General features: G+C 39.2%; 1 non-coding gene across 1 annotated transcript; it reads left to right on the forward strand.

Annotated features, from left to right (window-relative positions):
* Positions 1–6,297: 6,297 nt before the first annotated feature.
* LOC136144586 (U6 spliceosomal RNA) lies at positions 6,298–6,403 on the forward strand. Its single transcript, XR_010658604.1, has one exon. It is a non-coding gene; the product is annotated as a U6 spliceosomal RNA (small nuclear RNA).
* The last annotated feature ends 7,995 nt before the right edge of the window (positions 6,404–14,398 follow it).

Below are 14,398 nucleotides of genomic sequence, written 5' to 3' on the forward strand. Positions count from 1 at the left end.
CTAACTACATCTTTCCAATTTTATGTGTCCTATGTTAGGTCACATTGTACTATTTAGAATGGGAAAAACTTCCTTCACCAACAGGGTGAGCTGGAGGTGATCAGAATAGTCTTCCTCTGAAGATTCATCTAAATGACAACAGAAATGCAAGGAGGAGATGCTTTTAGTTTTCTTGGAAATGATTAAGAGAAAGTGACCTATGGTCCAAAGGTGTTGAAAAAATATTAAGAAAAAGGACAGAGGACATAAAGATCCAGAGGGACAGAACCGAAAGGATGTAGCTACATCCCAGAAGATACAAAGGAGAAGTTACAGGAATGATTCTTCCTGAGAAGTTCTTCAGAGATCCCCAAAGCAGAAATTACTTACACATTTGAGTAGGAAAGTCTGCGACATTCATCAGTGCCTCCCTCTCTCCACCCCACTCCCAGACATGCACAGACACCTGGGGTTTACATCATTACCTTTAGCGTAAAATAGGAGGAAAAAAAAAACTAAAAATTATTTAAAATATTTCAGGGGAGAGTTGCTTTTTATGGTGGGCATAGAAACCAAATTAAAGCCTTTTTTATTTGGTAGTGGAATGAAAGTAGGTGAGTATATCTACCTGCCTACTCCTCCCTCAGTTCAGTTCAGTTCAGTCGCTCAGTCATGTCCGACTCTTTGTGACCCCATGAATCACAGCATGCCAGGCCTCCCTGTCCATCACCAACTCCTGGAATTTACTCAAACTCATGACCATCAAGTTGGTGATGCCATCCAGCCATCTCATCCTCTGTCATCCCCTTCTCCTCCTGCCCCCAATCCCTCCCAACATCAGAGTCTTTTCCAATGAGTCAACCCTTCGCATGAGGTGGCCAAAATATTGGAGTTTCAGCTTCATCATCAGTCCTTCCAGTGAACACCCAGGACTGATCTCCTTTAGGATGGACTGGATAGATCTCCTTGCAGTCCAAGGGACTCTCAAGAGTCTTCTACAACACTACTCATCCTAAAATGCAGTCAGTCTGTTGACACCCCATCCAAGGATACTGTGTTCAAAGTCTGTGCCTAAGTCCAGGAGAAAATATAGACTCTCAAGGCTATTGAAAAAAACAATAATGACATTGTATGACCACTCAATATGGCTGTTCTCCTGCTCCCTGTACATCCCCTGCCCAACTAGGGCTTGCTTTATCTACACCCTCCTCACATGACTGACCTTCCTACATATTTGCCCAAGGCCCCAGCTAGTGATTGTTCTTAACAAAGGGGCAGTGAGGGGTCTGCCCCCTACATGTTTCCCTGGTAACTAATGAGCCTACCTGAAGTCAATTCCCCTATAAGTGGAACTGCCCCTTCCCTCTGGGAGCAAAGACTGCCACCTTGTCCTGCCCACCTTCTTCCTCACAAGGTGTGGTGGTGCTCCAAGACCTTGCTTCAGACATGGAAGATTCCCATCCACAAAACCACTGAAGTCTCTGTTGCTGATTCCAGACTCTTTCTTTGGTCTTAAAGCTGGGCAACATAGGTCTTCGTTGTAGGTGAGGTGCAGCCCAATAAATACAGAAAAGAAGTAGAAAACAAAAGCAAAACAGCAAACAAAACAACCAAAATTAATAGTGATAATTCAGAAAGAAGGATTCTAAAAATTACATTCTAATATGACATTCCCTTCTTAAGTAAACCACTTTTTCTCTTCACTATTTCAGGATTTTCTTTCTTCTGTGATTATATGGATTATATGAAAATGTCATGGCAAAGTTACTAGGCATTATGTACAAGGCAAGTTCTTCCCCATAGTGATTGTTTCTTTTATTTTTACTAATTTTCATCTAGGTAAGTGCTATGGGCTTTTCACTTCCTGTAAGTCCTGATGCAAAGTTACCTTCTCTTTGAAGAGTTTCCTGGCCACTCTACCTCAAATTTCAAGCTGCTTTCAGGACATTTCATATTGCCTTTCCTGATGTAATTTGTTCTCTTTAGAACATACCACTGTTTAGTATACTACATTTATCATGCTTATACTGTCTTTCTCCTACACTAAAATGTCAGCTTTGTAAGCACAGAGATATTAATCTCTTTTGTTTTAACACTGTATTTCCAGCTCCTAGGGGAGCTGGAAATACAGTGGTACATTGTGGTACATTGTAATTATTTAATTAATATTTACTGAAGAAATAAAAATCGACCTGGGGGGAAATATAAAATGGTCTATGATTTTATTTTTACCTCTAATTCATTTATTTTAGAAAGCAAGGAATTTTTGATAGTTGGGGATAGATATGGTATAGAAAAAAAAAGGAACTAGATTTAATAGAATTGGTGGAGAGAAAATGAAGTATGAATGAGGCAGTGAAGTTTCTAAAAGGATTCAAAGTAAGAAAAAGAGTTAGATATTTGAACTTTAAAACCCAAGTTGGAATAATATGAGATGGTAACAAAGTCCATGAGGAGATCCACCAGATGGTGATAAACCTTGAGATCAATTGGGCTGAGGGAGCACCTGTTATTTTTATTGCCTTAGAAGATGGTCAAAATGACAGTATTAAGAAATATAGCATGTATTCGGAAGGTCTGTGTATTAGCCAAGCTTCTCCAGAGAAACAGTGAATAGGCTATATACAGGTATATAGAAAGAGATTTATTATGAAGTATTAGTTTGTGCTGTTAAGGCAGCTGTGAAGCCCCGTGATGTGCTGCCCAAAAGCAGGAAGCCCAGGAAAACCAGTGAGGTATTTGTAGATCAAGCCCAAAGTCCTCAGAATCAGGGGAGTCAGTGATCTAAATCACAATCCGTCTGAATGTCCAAGATCTAGAGGTCAGTGGTGTAAGTCTCAATTCAAGTCTGAAGGTCTGATAGACAAGAACACAGATGCCCAAGGGCAGGAGGAGAAGGATGTCTCAGCTCTTTGCAGAGGGCAAATTTACCCTTTTTCTGCCATTTTGTTTTATTCAGGCCCTCAGTAGATTAGATGATTTCCATATGCTTTGGTGAAGGCAGATCCCTTTACTCCTCTGTCTACTGATTCAAATGCTAATCTCTTCCAGAGACATCCTCCCAGATACACCAAGATATAATGTTTTTACCAGCTATCAGGTCATCCATCCTTTAGTCTAGTCAAGATGACAAGTAAAATTAACCATCACTGTCTGCAATTATAGATTGAGAAACTGCACGACAAGCTAAGTGATACTAGTTAAAAAAGAAAAATTGACAAATGCAAAGGTAAAGACTTCCCTTTTAAATGACTTGGTGTTATTAATTTATCAAGATCTAATCTTTAGGGACTTACCTGACTGTTCAGTTGTTAAAATACCACCTTCCAATGCAAGGAGTTTGGGTATGATCCGTGGTCAGGGAACAAAGATCACACATGCCACAAGCCAAAAAGTGACAAAAAAAAAAAAAAAAAGAAAGAAAGAAATCCAAACTTTAGGACATGGGATTTTAGACAAAAATCCACTTACCACACACAGGGAAGAGTGGTGCTTTCAACTTAGCAATAAGAGAGGACCCTAATTAATAACCTTGGATCACAAGTGTGGAGCTAGGCACTCCACAGTCAAGGCCTGCTTGTCTTCTACGTGAGGGATGGTATAGGAGCAAAGTTTTGCTCAGTGATAGGAGATAGTTCCTCCAATAAGATCTTATTTTCAAATAAACTTGTAAAGCACTGCTTCCCTGATATCACTCTGGGAGTATCATGACATAATATAGCAAATTCAAAGCTGTTTGAAGTTTGACAATAAAGAAACCTGCTTTTTGAACTCAGCTTTCTCTGACTATATTTAATTAAAGAACGTATTATTCACAGCATGTCTATTAATTTCCTGTGGAACTGGTGAGAAATGCTTTTAAAAGTCAAGGCTGGGGCTATAAGCAGAGATAAATTACCTGAAGTTGCTGAGAAAATTGAACTATTTGGGTAGAAAACAAAGCAAGTCAATAATTTAATGTGTTGGCATCAATCCATTGACACTTACTTTCCAAGTTTTATTCCTGACCAGTTGAATATGCCTATGAGAATGCAAACATATCATAATGAGAAAAATAATTTGAATAACTAAGCAGTGGTCACATTGTAAACAACCACAACAAAACCTCAATGAAAAAGTCTTATTGAAATAGTCAAAGCTTAAAATTTTATAATATTTTTGTGAAAAAAAAAAAGACTGGGTGTTTTTATAGGACACTTTATATAATATTGTTTAATTTTAAAGAAAGTAATATTGTTACCATGAATGTAGTGAGTTGGACAATGCATGCCTCCCAAATCCATATTTACCCAGAACTTCAGAATGTAACATTAGGAAATTGGGTCTTTGCAAATTTATTAGTTAAGATGAAGCCATACTAGATAAAGGTGGAACCTAAACCCAGCGGCTTTATAACAGGAGAGAACACACAGAGAAGCACAGAAAGAAGGGGTCATGTGAAGAGTAATCCAATCTGTGAATGTGGAACCCCAGATACTGAAGTACTGTGGATTCAGAGGAGTTGCAGATACAGAAGAATTTTTACTTCAGTTTATAAGTATGCCACATCCAGGGGCAAAGGAGAAGTCCCAGTAATACAGTAGGCGGGGCAAAATGGCATTTAGAATCAAACCCCTCACCCAACAGAGACACTCAGAGGGCTCAAACAATCCTTGTATGCACCAGAACCCAGAGACCCTACAGAGACTGGGCCAGAACTGTGTTTGAGTGTCTCCTGCAAAGACATGGATCAGCAGTGTACTGCTGCAGGGACAGAGGCTCTGGGTGCAGCAGACCTGGGTATGGCATAAGCCCTCTTGGAGTAAGTTGCCATTAACCCCACCATAGAGCAACCTGGACTTACACATGATTGGGGAAACAGACTCTTGGAGGGCACAAACAGAACCATGTGCACACTAAGACCCAGAGAAAGGAGCAGTGGCCCCACAAAAGACTGACCCAGACTTACTTCTGAGTGTCCAGGAGTCTCCAGGGGTGGCATGTGTCAACGGTGGCCCGCTGCAGTGTCAGGGACACTGAGTGCGGCAGTGCATGCATGAGACCTTTTGAAGGAAGTCACCATTATCTTCATTACTTCCACTCTATGTTGGCCTCAATTCAAACAACAGGAAGGGAACACAGCCCCGCCCATCAGAACAAGACCCAGTCCCCGCCCCCCGCCCCCACCCCCCCAGTCTCTCCCATCAGGAAGCTTCCATAAGCCTCTTATCCTTCTTCATCAGAGGGCAGACAGGATGAAAACCACAATCACAGAAAACTAACCAAACTGATTACATGGACCATAGCCTTGTGTAACTCAATGAATCTATGAGCCATGTCATGTAGGGCCACCCAAGATGAACAGGTCATGGTGGAGAGTTCTGACAAAATGTGATTCACTGGAGAAGGGAATGACAAACCACTTCAGTATTCTTGCTTTGAGAACCACATGAACAGCATGAAAAAGCAAAAAGATAGGACACTGAAAGATGAACTCCCCAGATCAGTAGGTGCCCAATATGCTGATGGAGATCAGTGGAGAACTAACACTGGAAAGAATGAAGAGACAGAGCCAAAGCAAAAGTAACACCCAGTTGTGGATGTGACTGGTGATGGAAGTAAAGACCAATGCTATAAAGAATAATACTGCATAGGAACTTGGAATGTTAGGTTCATTCAGTTCAGTTCAGTCACTCAGTCATGTCCGACTCTTCGTGACACCATGGACTGCAGCACACCAGGCCTCCCTGTCCATCACCAACTCCCAGAATCTACTCAAACTCATGTCCATTGAGTCAGTGATGCCATACAAACATCTCATCCTCTGTCATCCCCTTCTCATTCTGGCTTCAATCTCTCCCAACATCAGGGTCTTTTCAAATGAGTCAGCTCTTCGCATCAGGTGGCCAAAGTATTGGCATTTCAGCTTCAACAAGAGTCCTTCCAATGAACACTCAGGGCTAATCTCCTTTAGAATGGACTGGTTGGATTTCCTTGCAGTCCAAGGGACCCTCAAAAGTCTTCTCCAACACCACAGTTCAAAAGCATCAATTCTTTGACGCTCAGCTTTCCTTATAGTCCAACTCTCACATCAAGCGAGTGGTGGCTGCATGGCACTGGAGAGGCGAGTGGCTGAGAGGAGATACCCCACGTCCAAGGTCAGAGAAACCGCACTAAGCCAGTAGGCACTTAGAGCAGGCATCAGAGGGCAGACAGACAGAAACCACAGTCAGAGAAAACTAACCAAAATAATCACATGGACCACAGGCTTATCTAACGCAATGAAACTATGAGCCATGTCATGTAGGGTCACCCAAGACAGGCAGGTCATAGTGGTGAGTTCTGACTCGGCAGCACATATACAAAAATTGGAATGATACAGAGAAGATTAGCATGGCCCTTGCACAAGGATGACACACAAATTTGTGAAGAATTAGGTCCATGAATCAAGGCAAATTGGAAGTGGTCAAACAGGAGATGGCAAGAGTGAACATTGACAATTTAGGAATCAATGAACTAAAATGAACTGGACTAGGTGAATTTAACTCAGATGCCTGTTGTATCTACTATTGTGGGCAAGAACCCCTTAGAAGAAATGAAGTAGCCATCACAATCAACAAAAAATCTGAAATGCAGTACTTGCATGCAATCTCAAAAACGAGAGAACGATCACTGTTTCCAAGACAAACCACTCAATATCAGAGTAATCCAAGTCTATGCCTCGACCAATAATGCTGAAGAAGCTGAAGGTGAACAGTTTTATGAAGACCTACAAGACCTTCTAGAACTAACACCCCAAAAAGATGTCCTTTTCATTATAGGGGACTGGAAAGCAAAAGTCCAGAGATACCTAGACTAACAGGCAAATTTAGCTTTGGAGTACAATATAAAGCAGGCCAGGGGCTAACAGATTTTTGCCAAGAGAATGCACCCGTCATAGCAAACATCCTCTTTCAACAATACAAGAGAAGATTCTACACATGGAAATCACCAGATGGTCAACACCAAAATCAGATTGATTATGTTCTTTACAGCCAAAATTGGGGAAGCTCTATACAGTTAGCAAAAACAAGACTGGGAGCTGATTGGGGCTCAGATCAGGAACTCCTTATTGCCAAATTGAGAGTTAAATTGAAGAAATTAGGGAAAACCACTAGACCATTCAGGTATGACCTAAATCAGATCCCTTAGGTTACACAAAACTGACAAATAGATTCAAGGGATTAGATCTGATAGAAAGAGTGCCTGAAGAACTATTGACAGAGGTTCGTCACATTGTATAGGAGGCAGGGACCAAGATCATCCCCAAGAAATAGAAATGCAAAGAGGCAAAATATTTGTCTGAAGAGGTCTTATAAACAGCTATGAAAAGAAAAGAAGTGAAAGACACAGGAGAAAAGGAAAGATTTACCCATTTGAATGCAGAATTCCAAAGAATATCTAGGAGAGATGAGACCGCCTTCCTCAGTGATCAAAGCAAAGAAATTAAAGAAAATAATAGAATGGAAAAGACCAGAGCTCTCTTCATGAAAGCTAGAGATACCAAGGGAATATTTCATGTGAAGATGGACACAATAAAGGACAGAAATCGTATGGACCTAATAGAAGAAGAAGACATTAAAAACAGGTGGCAAAAATAGACAGAAGAGCTACACAAAGATCATCATGAACCAGATAGCCACCATAGTGTGATCACTCACCTAGAACCAGACATCCTGGAATGTGAAGTCAAGTGGGCCTTAGAAAGCATCACTACGAACAAAGCTAGTGGAGGTGATGGAATTCCAGTTGAGCTATTTCAAATCCTAAAAGATTATGATGTGGAAGTGCTGCTCTCAATATGCCAGCAAATTTGGAAAACTCAGCAGTGGTCACAGGACTGGAAAAGGTCAGTTTTCATTCCAATCCCAAAGAAAGGCAATCCCAAAGAATGTTCAAACTACCACACAATTGCACTCATCTCACACACTAGTAAAGTAATGCTCAAATTTCTCCAAGCCAGGCTTCAGCAATACGTGAACTGTGATCTTCCAGTTGTCCAAGCTGGATTTAGAAAAAGCAGAGGAAACAGAGATCTAATTGCCAACATCCATTGGATCATTGAAAAAGCAAGAGAGTTCCAGAAAAAGCATCTATTTCTGCTTTATTGACTATGCCAAAGCCTTTGACTGTGTGGATCACAACAAAAAGTGGAAAATTCTCCAAGATATGACAATATCAGACCACCTGACCTGCCTCCTGAGAAATCTGCATGCAGGTCAAGAAGCAACAGTTGGTACTGGACCTGAAACAGCAGACTAGCTCCAAATAGGAAGAGGAGTATGTCAAGGCTGTATATTGTCACTCTTCTTATTCAACTAATATGCAGAGTACATCATGAGAAATGCCAGGCTGGATGAAGCACAAGCTGGAATCAAGATTGCTGCACATAAAGAAATTCAGATATGCAGATGACACCAACCTTAAGGTAGAAAGAAAAGAATAACTAAAGAGCCTCTTGATGAAAATATAAAGAGTGAAAAAGTTGGCTTAAAACTCAACATTCAAAAAACTAATATCATGGCATCTGGGCCTATTGTTTCATGGCAAATAGATGGGGAAACAATGGTAACAGTGAGAGACTTTTTATTTTGGCTCAAAATTAATTGCAGGTGGTGACTGTAGCCATGAAATTAAAAGATGCTTGCTCCTTAGAAGAAAAGCTATGACCAATCTAGACAGCATATTAAAAAGCAGAGACATTAGTTTGCCAGCAAAGATCTGTCTAGTCAAAGATACAGTTTTTCCATTAGTCATGTGTGGATGTAAGATTTGGTCTATAAAGAAAGCTGAGTGCCGAAGAATTGATGCTTTTGAACTGTGGTGTTGGAGAAGACTCGAGAGTCCCTTGGACTGCAAGGAGATCCAACCAGTCCATCCTAAAGGAGATCAGTCCTGGGTGTTCATTGGAAGGACTGATGCTGAAGCTGAAACTCCAATACTTTGGCCACCTGATGTGAAGAACTGACTCACTGGAAAAGACCGTGATGCCAGGCATGATGAAGGTAGGAGGACAAGGGGACAACAGAAGATGAGAAGGTTGGATGGCATCACTGACTCAATGGACATGAGTTTGAGTAAGCTCTGAGAGGTAGTGATGGACAGGGAAGCCTGGTGTGCTGCAGTCCATAGGGTCACAAAGAGTCGGATATGACTGAGTGACTAAACTATATATTAAATCAGTTTATTTAAAAAAAAAAAACAGTGAATAAATTAAAACTAGATTCCTTATTTTGCAGTGATAGGACTGTAGCACAGAGTTCTTCAGAAATTTGACTTAAGTCATAGAGTTTGGAAAATCTGGAATTGTTACTTCACTCCAAGCAAAGTAACTATTCGGTTCAGTTCAGTTCAGTCACTCAGTTGTGTCCGATTCTTTGTGACTCCAAGGACTGCGGTGCACCAGGATTCCCTGTCCATCACCAACTCCTAGGCCTACTGAAACTCATGTTCATGGAGTCAGTGATGCCATCCAACCGTCTCATTCTCTGTGGTCCCCTTCTCTTCCTTTCTTCAATCTTGCCCAGCATCAGGGTCTTTTCCAATGAGTCAGTTCTTGCACTAGCTGGCCAAAGTTTCAGCTTCAGCATCAGTTTTCTCAATAAATATTCAAGACTGATTTTTTTTAGGATTGACTGTTTTGATCCCCTTCCAGTCCAAAGAACTCTTCAGAGTCTTCTCCAACACCACAGTTCAAAAGTATCAATTATTCAGCCCTCAGGTTTCTTTATAGCCCAACTCTCCCAGCCATACATGACTGCTGGAAAAACCATAGCTTTGACCAGATGGACCTTTGTTGGCAAAGTAATGTCTCTGCTCTTAACATGCTATTTAGTTTGGTCATAGCTTTTCTTCCAAGGAGCAAGCATCTTTTAATTTCATGGCTGCAGTCACCATCTGCAGTGGTTTCGGAGCCAAAAATAAATAAATAAATAAAGTCTCTCACTGTTTCCATTATTTCCCCATCTATTTGCCATAAAATGATGGGATCAGATGCCATGATCTTAGTTTTTTGAATTCTGAGTTTTAAGACAACTTTTTCACTCTCCTCTTTCACTTTCATCAAGAGGCTGTTTAGTTCTACGTTTTCTACCATAAGGATGGTGTCACCTGTGTATATGAGATTATTGATATTTCTCCCAGCAATCTTGATTTGAGCTTTTGCTTCATCCAGCCTGGTATTTTGCATAATGTACTCTGCATGTACATTAAATAAGCAGGGTGACAATATACAGCCTTGATGTACTCCTTTCCTAATTTGGTACCAGTCTGTTGTTTCCTTTCCGGTTCAAACTGTCACTTCTTGACCTGCATACAGATTTCTCCGGAGACAGATAAGGTGGTCTTATATTCCCATCTCAAATAATTTTCCACAGTTTGTTGTGATCTACACAGTTATATTTATATAAATGCAGTTTTTTATATATCAGTTATGTCTTAATAAATTTTTTAAAAAAGAGACAGAGAAATGCTACCTATATACTCTCCCTAACTGTTCTTATCCATGCTAATTTATTTGACTACTTCAATGGCTGAACAACAACAACGTGTGTACACTGAGACCTTAATTTTAGTCTTCATCTCGCAAGTCACTACTTAACTGCCCACCTTTATAGGTGATGACTCACTATACATCAGCTACTTAGTTGTTGAGTGGTTGCTAAGTGTGTCTGACCCTTTGCAACCTCATGGACTGTAGCCCACCAGGCTTCTCTGTTCATGGAATTCTCCAGGCAGGAAAACTGGAGTGGATTGCCATTTTCTCCAGGGGATCTTCCCAACCCAGGTATCCAACCTGTGTCTCCTGTGTCTCCTGAATTGGCAGGCAAATTCTTTACCTCCAAACCACCTGGAAGGCCCCTGCTACTGAATATTCAATAACATTTAATTTTTCAACTACACTCTTTCTCCCTCAGTACCTCATCTTGTCCCATACGATGTTAATATCAGGAATTCAGTCACTAAAGGAACGTTTCGAGGAAATGTCAAATCCTTTCTCTTCCTTATATCAAGAATTTCTAGAATCTGAGCTTTTGCATCTTAGAAAACTTTCAGAATCTTGACTTTAATCTCCTGCAATCACCTTTTCAACCCTAAAATTTATTTTCAATACATAATAAATATTTGTTTCCTTTGTGAACGTGCCAGGCTCTTTTATGTCACACACTTCAGTACATATTGTTGCATTTCCTTATGAATCTTCTCTTTTTATTGTTTGTAAGTCTTAATCTAAAGCTATCATCTTCATGAAGTTTTTTTGCTTTCACTCTCTCACTGACATGAGATCCCTTTTACCTGTGGCTCACTATATTAAATAATAAACACATTATTTTATATTTATCATGTTTGTTAAAAGTCAAACACTAAGGGACTTTTCCTGGGAGCCTAGTGGTTAAGACTCCTGGCTTCTAATGCCAGGGACAGAGTTTCAAGTCATGGTCAGGGAACAAAAACCCATATGCCACACAGTGGCAAAAAAACAAAAGTCAAACAAAATTTTCTTGAAAGCAGGATATTTGCACTTTTGTATTCCTTGCACTAAACACAGTGCCTGGCACAGACTAGGTGTGTAATGAATTGTGTGATGTAAATAAATGGACAAGATAATTAGCTATCAGCTACAATGCTCCTATTTGCCCAGGGAAGGATTGCCAGGCTTGATTACTTTTTTCTTTTATGTAAGCATCAAAAGACAGATTTCTGAAAGCAGATGGCACATCTATTCATTTGGCAAGATGTATCAATCTTATTTGGTATCATTTTCAGTAGAATACTCTCAGGAAATATTGTGTGATAGATTTCTATTGACCTAATGGATTATTAATGAAGAGGGACAGGGATCCTAATGATACATCTAGGGTGACCTTTCATTAGGTGGCTCGTCTGATGAAAGAAGTTGAATCAGGAAGAGATTCATGGATCTAGACACAGATTGGGAGAAAATGTCTTCCCCTTCATATTCCAAATGTAGGAAAGCCCCACCCATACAAATTCTGCTTTCTTACATAAGCATTGATGAAAGAAGTTAATTATGCATAACTAACACTTATATATTAGCCTAATACAAAAGATGTTCAGTAGATAAAATTGTGAAAGTCATGGAACAAATTTACTTTTGGATTGGTACTAATGGCTCACTATTCTCTATGGTGATGATCTCTCTTTCTTCTCTAAGCTCTAAGCTTTATTCCTTCTCTAGGCTCTAATCTATTTTTTCTCTAAGCTCTTCATAATATGACAGAAATCTTAATACTCCCTGTTTCCAAGGAATTTTAACCTATCTATCAAAATTGTTCCTTTTCTTCTTCCTCTTCCTTCTTCTTATTGCTCCTCCATTTTCCTTATTATCAATATTGTTATCATCAATCCATTACCTTAAAATCATAATTAACCATCTTCAGTGTACTAAAGACATGATTTTATTACGTTTGTTAAAAGTCAAACACTAAGGGACTTCCCTGGTGGTCCAGAAGTTAAGCCTTCAGGCTTCCAATGGCAAGATAGAATATTACTCACACACACAAATATACTCACATACACGTATACATATTCATATAATTCACAGACAAGGTATAAGCTATTATTAAACCATCATTCCTCTAAAATTTCTGAGATTCTTGGAATAATATATTGTATGAAGCTATGTGCACACCTACTGAAGATCCCATTCAGTTAAGTAATATTTGAGGAATTGATAAAAATTTACTTCCTATGAATACAGAATCACTGTATTCTTGATATTTAAGAATCATAAGGCATTTATTGCCAATGTTATTTACTTCCGAGAAATTTACACTGCTTTCAGGTCACTGACCACAAACTATTTTGAAAGGAAAGAATTTATCTAAAATATCACTTAATTCCAGTGAGGCATAAAGAGTACATCAAATCAAATAGTCCAATCTATAGGTCATATGTGAAAGTTAGGCATAGGCATAACCTCTTGAATTTAGGCTTAACCGATTGACTAATTGTGAACAATGAATTGTGAACAGACATTATGTCTTTTCCTGCTGCGATAATCAGCAGCACTTTAGAAAGAGTGCAATTCCGCTGAGTAACGTTTCACAGTGCTCTTTTTCTCAGCACCCACCCGCATTGGTTATGTCCTGCGAGAAATCTGAAATATTTATAGTGCTTGGGTGCTTCAGTCTCCATGTTGTTCACAGCGTTATTCTGTCCTGAATAATTCAATCCAGAAGTCAAGGATGGTACTTCAAGTTTCCCTTTGAAATTCTTAAGCAACTCTAAAACCGTCTCTCTTCAACAAATAACTTTTTGAGAGTTCATCTTATGTTGTTTTGGTTTTGTTATGTTTTGACATGATGATTTAGAATGAAAATGCAGGTATACATACAAACACAGGCACGCAAATGATGAAGTCAGATATGTGGACAGGCAATTTGTTCAAATTAAAACACGAATGAATCAAATTCAGAGAAAAGTTGACCACTGGTTTATTTGCAAATTATCAAGAAATTATTCTCCTTGTCACCTCTCTTTTAGGGGTGTAGATAAGGGTTGGGACTGAAGACACAGAAAATAAAGTGTGGTTCTTAAGGATTATAGAAAATTCTAGTCCCTCTTAATCCTGCTAAGTGTTTGCTAACCTAGAAAAATGCAATAATTAATAGGTTGTCAGTTTTCTGGGGATGTTGGAGTAATGCAGTCATGTATTAGTAATGTGAAGTCCAAATCCTTTTAACAGTTAAGTTTGCCTAGACAGTTGGGTTGTAACCCTAACATTTTCAAGCAAACAAAAAATTATTCCACATTTTTGTTGCTCAAAAATTAGAAGATTCTTCCAGGAGAAAATTTAAGTGGAAAGCTGCTACACTCATTTCAAAGAATGTGCAAGTGGGCAACTGAAGATTTTAATCTCCTGGTACAAAGGGAAAGGAATCTAAGCAGTACTGTACACTGTTTGTTGTGACAATTAACAGTGACATCACAATTCATTACATCGGTACTTAATGACAGTGATCCTAAAATTCAAGCGATTGGTATTAGATACTCCAGAGATGAGTCAAACTGATAACTTATGAGATTCTACCTTCTGATTAACTGACTTGATGACATAAAGGTGGTGGGAAGGGATGAGAAGAATGAACATTCTAATTAAATGAATGAGAACCAAAGACACGGAGATCTGTTTCAGACCATAAATCCAGTTAATAAGCCTTTGGCTTGATGAATGTTTAATAACTTAATTCTGTATTTATATGTTATTTAGGTATACTTTTCTGATGACTTTAAGTTCATCAGACAGTTTCCTAAGTCTTTAAGTTTTATAGTTTTAACAATGAGAACAACGGAACAAATGAGTGTTTCTTACATTCTAGAAATAGACTGAAGTTTCTCTGCTCATGATAAATAGGAATAGAAATGTTACTAACTGATC

The sequence above is a fragment of the Muntiacus reevesi genome, chromosome 11 (genome assembly GCF_963930625.1).
Source record: "Muntiacus reevesi chromosome 11, mMunRee1.1, whole genome shotgun sequence".
In the NCBI taxonomy this organism is placed as follows: Eukaryota; Metazoa; Chordata; class Mammalia; order Artiodactyla; family Cervidae; genus Muntiacus; species Muntiacus reevesi.